The sequence below is a fragment of the Oncorhynchus masou genome, unplaced genomic scaffold (genome assembly GCF_036934945.1).
Source record: "Oncorhynchus masou masou isolate Uvic2021 unplaced genomic scaffold, UVic_Omas_1.1 unplaced_scaffold_5967, whole genome shotgun sequence".
Classification (NCBI taxonomy): domain Eukaryota; kingdom Metazoa; phylum Chordata; class Actinopteri; order Salmoniformes; family Salmonidae; genus Oncorhynchus; species Oncorhynchus masou.
The window spans coordinates 1-10,000 of NW_027012391.1; the positions used below are offsets into that span (position 1 = coordinate 1).

The window sequence follows — 10,000 nt, forward strand, 5'->3', positions numbered from 1 at the left end:
TGCCTAGTTAAATAAAGGTATAAAAAATATATATATATATATAAATAATCGGCAAAATAGGAGCCCAAAAATACCGATTTCCGATTGTTATGAAAACTTGATATCTGCCCTAATTAATCGGCCATTCCGATTAATTGGTCGACCTCTACTAATGAGATCCATAAAAAATACCCTTCTTGTAAGAATGAATATGAACAAATTAATTAATTGAATTCACATTCATATTTACAAGAGATGTGAGGATGGCTCATTTTATGAGAACACTATCCCCTGTGACCCCCCAGCCCTTACCTGAGGGCAACTTAACTTTTCAAGTGGACTCTCCACGCGAGGTAGGGTGGACAGTAGCATGCCGTGGGGGGGCTGAGGGCGCTGGGGGGGCAGCGGGGGCAGGGCTGACGCCGTCTGCTGGAAGTTGTTGATCACACATGTCACCTGGTAGAGAGAGGTGGAGATTGAAAGGATGGATGGAAAGAGAGACACAGAGAGAGAATAAGAGTGATAGATGGAGAGAGAAGGGGTAGGGAGAGAAGGAAAGAGAGAGTAGAAGAGAGATAGAGAGAGGGAGAGAGAGAGAGAGAGAGAGAGAGAGAAAGAGAGAGAGAGAGAGAGAAAGAGAGAGAGGGAGAGAGAGAGAGAGAGAGAGAGAGAGAGAGAGAGAGAGAGAGAGAGAGAGAGAGAGAGAGAGAGAGAGAGAGAGAGAGAGAGAGAGAGACTGTAAAAATGTGCTGCTGAAGACAAGTTATTTAAAGTGATGTAAATTGAAACATTGCAGCTCTAACTTGAAACTGAATGGGTAATGTCCCCATCCCCACCCCTACCCCCATCTAGCCCTCATCCCCACCACTACTCCCACCACTACCCCTACTCCCATCTAGCCCTCATCCCCACCACTACTCCCACCACTACCCCTACTCCCATCTAGCCCTCGTCCCCACCACTACTCCCACCACTACCCCTACACCCATCTAGCCCTCGTCCCCACCACTACTCCCACCACTACCCCTACTCCCATCTAGCCCTCATCCCCACCTCTACTCCCACCACTACCCCTACCCCCATCTAGCCCTCATCCCCACCTCTACTCCCACCACTACTCCTACCCCCATCTAGCCCTCATCCCCACCTCTACTCTCACCACTACCCCTACCCCCATCTAGCCCTCATCCCCACCTCTACTCCCACCACTACCCCTACTCCCATCTAGCCCTCGTCCCCACCACTACTCCCACCACTACCCCTACCCCCATCTAGCCCTCATCCCCACCTCTACTCCCACCACTACCCCTACCCCCATCTAGTCCTCATCCCCACCCCTACCCCCATCTAGCCCTCGTCCCCACCACTACTCCCACCACTACTCCTACCCCCATCTAGTCCTCATCCCCACCTCTACTCCCACCACTACCCCTACTCCCATCTAGCCCTCATCCCCACCTCTACTCCCACCACTACTCCTACCCCCATCTAGTCCTCATCCCCACCACTACTCCCACCACTACCCCTACTCCCATCTAGCCCTCATCCCCACCTCTACTCCCACCACTACTCCTACCCCCATCTAGCCCTCGTCCCCACCACTACTCCCACCACTACCCCTACTCCCATCTAGCCCTCATCCCCACCTCTACTCTCACCACTATTCCTACTCCCATCTAGTCCTCATCCCCACCACTACTCCCACCACTACCCCTACCCCCATCTAGCCCTCAACCCCACCACTACTCCCACCACTACCCCTACTCCCATCTAGCCCTCATCCCCACCTCTACTCCCACCACTACTCCTATCCCCATCTCGCCCTCAACCCCACCTCTACTCTCACCACTACCCCTAGCCCCATCTAGCCCTCATCCCAACCACTACCCCTACCCCCATCAAGCCCTCAGGTCGTAGTAACTAGTAACCAGAAGGTTGCAAGTTCAAATCCCCGAGCTGACAAGGTACAAATCTGTCGTTCTGCCCCTGAACAGGCAGTTAACCCACTGTTCCTAGGCCGTCATTGAAAATAACAATTTGTTCTTAACTGACTTGCCTAGTTAAATGAAGGTAAAATTAAATAAAAATAAAAATCCCCATCTCTACTCACACCACTGCCCTCATCCCCACCTCTACTCCTACCCCATCTAGCCCTTACCCCTAGCCCTCATCACCACCCATCTCCCCATCTAGCCCTCATCACCACCCCTACCCCATCTCCCCATCTAGCCCTCATCACTACCCCTACCCCCATCTCCCCATCTGGCCCTCATCACTACCCCATCTCCCCATCTAGCCCTCATCACTACCCCTAACCTCATCTCCCCATCCCCACCCCTACAACTACCCATCTCCCCATCTAGCCTCCTTCCCTCATCCCCACCACTACCCCATCTAGCCCTCATCCCCACCTCTACTCCCCCAGTCCCCACACAAGGAAGATAGCGATGGCCCCTCCAGTCAGGTATCTAACCAGGATGTTCATCTCCCCACCCCCTACTCCCCAGTCCCCTCACCAGGAAGGCAGCGATGGCCCCTCCGGTCAGGTATCTAACCAGGACGTTACCCACCCCTACACGACACCTTACTCCCACTTCTACCACCCCCCTACTCCCCAGTCCCCTCACCAGGAAGGCAGCGATGGCCCCTCCGGTCAGGTATCCAGCCAGGACGTCACCCCAATGGTTCCTGTACTCCGTGACCCTCACCACCCCCACCAGCACAGCCAGGGACAGGAGGGTCAGACACAGGATGGGCTTGGTCAGCCGAGTGCCCTTTGTACGGAACACCAGCGTCACGTACATCTGAAACACACACTCATTTAAAAGCTACTCTGCAGACACACACACACAGAGGTGGAGGTTAAGATGCAAACAGAGCTATACATTCTAGATATACAGTACCTCCACAGAAGCACACACAGAGCTATACATTCTAGATATACAGTAACTCCACAGAAGCACACACAGAGCTATACATTCTAGATATACAGTACCTCCACAGAAGCACATCCGGCCAGGCAAGGTGGGCCATGTTTTTCACCTGTTTTGTGTCTACCCTTTCTTACAGACCAGGCTCCCAGAACGCGAAGGCAGACGCATTGTCCCAGCTGTATGACACAGAGGAGCGGCCCCTGGATCCCACTCCCATACTCCCCGCCTCCTGCCTGGTGGCGCCGGTAGTGTGCGAGCTGGACACGGACATTGAGCAGGCGTTACGTGCAGAGCCCGCTTCCATCCAGTGTCCCGCAGGGCGTCTGTACGTTCCGTCTGCTGTCCGTGACCGGTTGATCTATTGGGCCTCCTACCCTCCTCTGGTCATCCTGGGATCTGTCAGACAGTGCGCTGTTTGAGCGGGAGGTACTGGTGGCCTACCTTGGCTAAGGACGTGAGGGTTTATGTTTACTCCTGCTCGGTGTGCGCCCAGTGTAAGGCTCCTAGGCACCTGCCCAGAGGTAAGCTACACCCCTTACCTGTTCCACAGCGGCCTTGGTCACACCTGTCGGTGGATTTTCTTACTGACCTTCCACTTTCACAGGGTAACACCGTGATCCTGGTCGTTGTGGATCGTTTCTCTATGTCCTGTCGTCTCCTCCCTTTGCCCGGTCTCACTACGGCCCTACAGACTGCGGAGCACTACGGGGTGCTTGAGGATATAGTGTCTGATCGGGGTACCCAGTTCACGTCTAGGGTCTGGAAGGCGTTCATGGAACGTCTGGGGGTCTTGATCAGCCTTACTTCAGGGTTTCACCTCGAGAGTAATGGGCAGGTGGAGAGAGTGAACTAGGATGTGGGCAGGTTTCTGTGGTCCTATTGCCAGTTCCGGCCGGGGGAGTGTGTGGAGTTCGTGCCCTGGGCCGAGATGGCACAGAATTCGCTCCACCACTCCTCCACTAACATCTCTCAGACCGAGGTTCCTGCGGTGGATTACTGGTTCAGGCGCGCGGAGGAGACATGGGAAGCCATCCGTGTCCACCTTCAGCAGGCCGTGACACGCCAGAAGGTTACTGCAGATCGCCACAGCAGTAGACCCAAAAACTGCACCGGGACCTGTTCTGGCTCTCGACCCAAAACCCCGCCCCTCCGCCTGCCCTGCCGGAAGCTGGGTCCGCTGTTTGTGGGGCCATTTAAAGTCCTGAGGAGAATGAACAAGGTTTGTTATAGGTTACAGCTTCCACCTGATTACCGTATGAACCCCTCGTTCCATATGTCTCTCCTCAGGCCGGTGGTGGCTGGCCTGCTCCAGGAGTTTGAGGTGCGGGAGATTCCTCCGCCCCCTCTGGACATCGGGGGCCATGGCGTACTCCATTCGCTCCATACTGGATTCGAGGCGCCAGGCCTTCAGTATCTCGTGGAGTGGGAGGGGTACGGTCTGGAGGAGAGGTGCTGGGTTCCGGTCAGAGGACGTGCTGGACCAATCTAAGGCTGCAGGAGTTCCACCGTCTACGTCCGGATCGCCCTGCGCCGCCCCCCCTCCGGGTCGTCCCCGAGGCCGGTGGTCGACACCCTGCTGGAGCCGCATCAGGGGGTGGTTACTGTCACGACTTCGGCCGAACTTGGTCCCTCTCCTTGTTCGGGCGGCGTTCGTTGTTGCCGACCTTCTAGCCATCGCTGATCCTCTTTTAATTTTCCTTTGGTTTTGTCTTGTATCACACCTGGTTCCAATCCCATTCATTATATGTGTGTATTTAACCCTCTGTTCCCCCTCATTGTCCTTGCCGGTGATTGTTTGTTTGTAAGCTTTGTGCAAGATATGTTCTGGTGTGCGACGGGTTTTGTACCCACTTGTATTATTTAGTATATTTTGGTTTTTGAGCACTTATTATACCAAGTTTGATCTCCTGCACCTGACTTCCCTGCCACCAGCACGCACTCTTACACAGTACCTCCACAGCAGCACACACAGAGATATACATTCTAGATATACAGTGCCTGCACATAAGCAGACAGAGCTATAGAGTCTAGATACACAGTACCTCCACAGCAGCACACACAGAGATATACATTCTAGATATACAGTGCCTGCACATAAGCAGACAGAGCTATAGAGTCTAGATATACAGTACCTCCACAGCAGCACACACAGAGATATACACTTAGATATACAGTGCCTGCACATAAGCAGACAGAGCTATAGAGTCTAGATATACAGCACCGCCACAGAAGCACACACAGAGTTATAAAGTCTAAATATACAGTACCTACAGCAGCACACACAGAGATATAAATTCCTAGATATACCCTACCTCCACTAAGCACATAGAAATGTACAGAAACATACATTCACACTTCAAAACACTGGATATCAGAAAACACATCTCTATTCTTCCCGGTGTCACACTTTATTCCTTCCCCTCTAACTTCCCCTAGTTCCTACCACAGACAGCAGAGTAGATGCTGAGGGCCGCGTCCTGGAGGGGAAGGACTTGCGTGCAGACGCAACCAGGTAGGGTTCCCAGTGCAGGCGCGGCGCTCTGTGATGTACTACATGGGGGACTGGCAGCCCAAGACTTGTAGTTGGGGGGCGGCAGGCAGACAGGAAGTGAGGGGTCTGGTTCCCTGTCACCACCTGGCCTGCATTGGCGAAGATGGTGGTGGCGAAGAGGCCAAAGGAGTAGACGCCTGAGGGGGTGGAGGAGGAGAACGGGGGTGGAGGAGGTGGAGGGTGAGGGGAGAGGATGGGGGAGGAGAGAGAGAGGGATAGGAGAGGGAGACGAGAAGGAGAAATAGAGAGACAGACGAGATGGCAGAGAGAGATAAAAACCCTTCATTCTATGTTGAATGACAGTAGTGAGGCAGCATGCCCAATATATTGCACAATATATTAGGACCAATATACACCAGGTTTAATATGGTCTAATGTACAGTGGGACCTATAGCCGAGGCTCACCCAGAAAGCGTACTATCCCACGGAGGGAGGGGGTTGAAGTAACAGCAGTCAGCCGTCACAATGGTCTTCTCCTGAGCCCCCTCCGCTTTCACAAAGAACGTTGTCACCTCTCCAATCAGAATCTACAGACAGACGAACAGACGGACGGATGGACAGACAGACAGAGAGAAAGGCAGAGAGGTTAGTGTAAAACACTGAAAGCTATGAGCAAATCCAACCCACTACATAAGAACGGTATCCTGTATTTGTTCACAGTATACTCAGTTCTTGTATATGGCATTATTTATGTCTAGTTTCAGGTGGGTACTGGTTTAGTGTGGAGAGGAGGTGGGTACTGGTTTAGTGTGGAGAGGAGGTGGGGACTGGTTTATTGTGGAGAGGAGGTGGGTATTGGTTTAGTGTGGAGAGGAGGTGGTACAGGTTTAGTGTTGAGAGGAGGTGGGGACTGGTTTAGTGTGGCGAGGAGGTGGGTATTGGTTTAGTGTGGAGAGGAGGAGGGGACTGGTTTAGTGTGGAGAGGAGGTGGGTACTGGTTTAGTGTGGAGAGGAGGTGGGTACTGGTTTAGTGTGGAGAGGAGGTGGGGACTGGTTTATTGTGGAGAGGAGGTGGGTATTGGTTTAGTGTGGAGAGGAGGTGGTACAGGTTTAGTGTTGAGAGGAGGTGGGGACTGGTTTAGTGTGGCGAGGAGGTGGGTATTGGTTTAGTGTGGAGAGGGGAGGAGGGGACTGGTTTAGTGTGGAGAGGAGGTGGGTACTGGTTTAGTGTGGAGAGGAGGTGGGTACTGGTTTAGTGGGAGGAGGAGGTGGGGACTGGTTTATTGTGGAGAGGAGGTGGGTACTGGTTTAGTGTAGAGAGGAGGTGGGGTACTGGTTTAGTGGAGAGGAGGTGGGTACTGGTTTAGTGTGGAGAGGAGGTGGGTACTGGTTTAGTGTGAGAGAAGGTGGGGACTGGTTTGGTGTTGAGAGGAGCTGGGTACTGGTTTTAGTGTAGAGAGGAGGTGGGTACTGGTTTAGTGTGGAGAGGAGGTGGGTACTGGTTTTAGTGTGGCGAGGAGGTGGGTATTGGTTTAGTGTGGAGAGGAGGTGGGGACTGGTTTAGTGTGGAGAGGAGGTGGGGACTGGTTTATTGTGGAGAGGAGGTGGGTATTGGTTTAGTGTGGAGAGGAGGTGGTACAGGTTTATTGTTGAGAGGAGGTGGGGACTGGTTTAGTGTGGCGAGGAGGTGGGTATTGGTTTAGTGTGTGAGAGAGGAGGGACTGGGTTTAGTGTGGAGAGGAGGTGGGTACTGGTTTTTATGTGGAGAGGAGGGTACTGGTTTTAGTGTGGGAGGAGGTGGGGACTGGTTTATTGTGGAGAGGAGGTGGGTACTGGTTTAGTGTAGGAGAGGAGGTGGGTACTGGTTTAGTGTGGAGAGTGAGGTGGGTACTGGTTTAGTGTGGAGAGGAGGTGGGTACTGGTTTAGTGTGGAGAGAAGGTGGGGACTGGTTTTTAGTGTTGAGAGGAGCTGGTACTGGTTTAGTGTAGAGAGGAGGTGGGTACTGGTTTAGTGTGTGGAAGGAGGTGGGTACTGGTTTAGTGTGGCGAGGAGGTGGGTATTGGTTTAGTGTGGAGAGGAGGTGGGGACTGGTTTAGTGTGGAGAGGAGGTGGGTACTGGTTTAGTGTGGAGAGGAGGTGGGTACTGGTTTAGTGTGGAGAGGAGGTGGGGACTGGTTTATTGTGGAGAGGAGGTGGGTACTGGTTTATTGTGGAGAGGAGGTGGGTACTGGTTTAGTGTGGAGAGGAGGTGGGTACTGGTTTAGTGTGGAGAGAAGGTGGGGACTGGTTTAGTGTTGAGAGGAGGTGGGTACTGGTTTAGTGTTGAGAGGAGGTGGGTACTGGTTTAGTGTTGAGAGGAGCTGGGTACTGGTTTAGTGTAGAGAGGAGGTGGGTACTGGTTTAGTGTGGAGAGGAGGTGGGTACTGGTTTAGTGTGGAGAGAAGGTGGGGACTGGTTTAGTGTTGAGAGGAGCTGGGTACTGGTTTAGTGTAGAGAGGAGGTGGGTACTGGTTTAGTGTGGAGAGGAGGTGGGTACTGGTTTAGTGTGGAGAGGAGGTGGGTACTGGTTTAGTGTGGAGAGGAGGTGGGTACTGGTTTAGTGTGGAGAGAAGGTGGGGACTGGTTTAGTGTTGAGAGGAGCTGGGTACTGGTTTAGTGTAGAGAGGAGGTGGGTACTGGTTTAGTGTGGAGAGGAGGTGGGTACTGGTTTAGTGTGGCGAGGAGGTGGGTATTGGTTTAGTGTGGAGAGGAGGTGGGGACTGGTTTAGTGTGGAGAGGAGGTGGGTACTGGTTTAGTGTGGAGAGGAGGTGGGTACTGGTTTAGTGTGGAGAGGAGGTGGGGACTGGTTTATTGTGGAGAGGAGGTGGGTACTGGTTTAGTGTGGAGAGGAGGTGGGTACTGGTTTAGTGTGGAGAGAAGGTGGGGACTGGTTTAGTGTTGAGAGGAGGTGGGTATTGGTTTAGTGTGGAGAGAAGGTGGGGACTGGTTTAGTGTTGAGAGGAGCTGGGTACTGGTTTAGTGTAGAGAGGAGGTGGGTACTGGTTTAGTGTGGAGAGGAGGTGGGTACTGGTTTAGTGTGGCGAGGAGGTGGGTATTGGTTTAGTGTGGAGAGGAGGTGGGGACTGGTTTAGTGTGGAGAGGAGGTGGGTACTGGTTTAGTGTGGAGAGGAGGTGGGTACTGGTTTAGTGTGGAGAGGAGGTGGGGACTGGTTTATTGTGGAGAGGAGGTGGGGACTGGTTTATTGTGGAGAGGAGGTGGGTACTGGTTTAGTGTGGTGGGGAGGTGGGAACTGGTCTACTGTTAGAGATATAACTACTGTATAGAGATATAACAACTGTATAGAGATATAACTACTGTATAGAGATATAACTACTGTTAGAGATATAACTACTGTATAGAGATATAACTACTGTTAGAGATACACTATAACTACTGTATAGAGATATAACTACTGTATAGAGACATAACTACTGTATATCGATATAACTACTGTTAGAGATATAACTACTGTATAGAGATATAACTACTGTTAGAGATACACTATAACTACTGTATAGAGATATAACTACTGTTAGAGATATAACTACTGTTAGAGATATAACTACTGTATAGAGATATAACAACTGTATAGAGATATAACTACTGTATATCGATATAACTACTGTTAGAGATATAACTACTGTATAGAGATATAACAACTGTATAGAGATATAACTACTGTATAGAGATATAACTACTGTTAGAGATATAACTACTGTATAGAGATATAACTACTGTTAGAGATACACTATAACTACTGTATAGAGATATAACTACTGTATAGAGATATAACTACTGTATAGAGATATAACTACTGTTAGAGATACACTATAACTACTGTATAGAGATATAACTACTGTTAGAGATACACTATAACTACTGTATAGAGATATAACTACTGTATAGAGATATAACTACTGTTAGAGATACACTATAACTACTGTATAGAGATATAACTACTGTATAGAGATATAACTACTGTATAGAGATATAACTACTGTTAGAGATACACTATAACTACTATATAGAGATATAACTACTGTTAGAAATATAACTACTGTTAGCGATATAACTAATGCATAGAGATACACTATAACTACCGTTAGAGATATAACTACTGCATAGAGATACACTATAACTACCGTTAGAGATATAACTACTGTTAGAGATACACTATAACTACTGTATAGAGATATAACTACTGTTAGAGATACACTATAACTACTGTATAGAGATATAACTACTGTTAGATATATAACTACTGTATAGAGATATAACTACTGTTAGAAATATAACTACTGTTAGAAATATAACTACTGTTAGAGATACACTATAACTACTGTATAGAGATACACTATAACTACTGTATAGCGATATAACTCCTGTATAGAGATATAACTACTGTTAGAGATATAACTACTGTATATAGATATAACTACTGTATAGCGATATAACTACTGCATAGAGATAACTATTGTATATAGATATAACTACTGTTAGAGATATAACTACTGTATATAGATATAACTACTGTTAGAGATATAACTACTGTATA

General features: G+C 49.8%; 1 pseudogene; it reads right to left on the minus strand.

The window, feature by feature from the left end:
- Positions 1–147: 147 nt before the first annotated feature.
- LOC135536337 (phospholipid phosphatase-related protein type 2-like) lies at positions 148–9,583 on the minus strand (annotated as a pseudogene).
- Between the last annotated feature and the right edge of the window lie 417 nt (positions 9,584–10,000).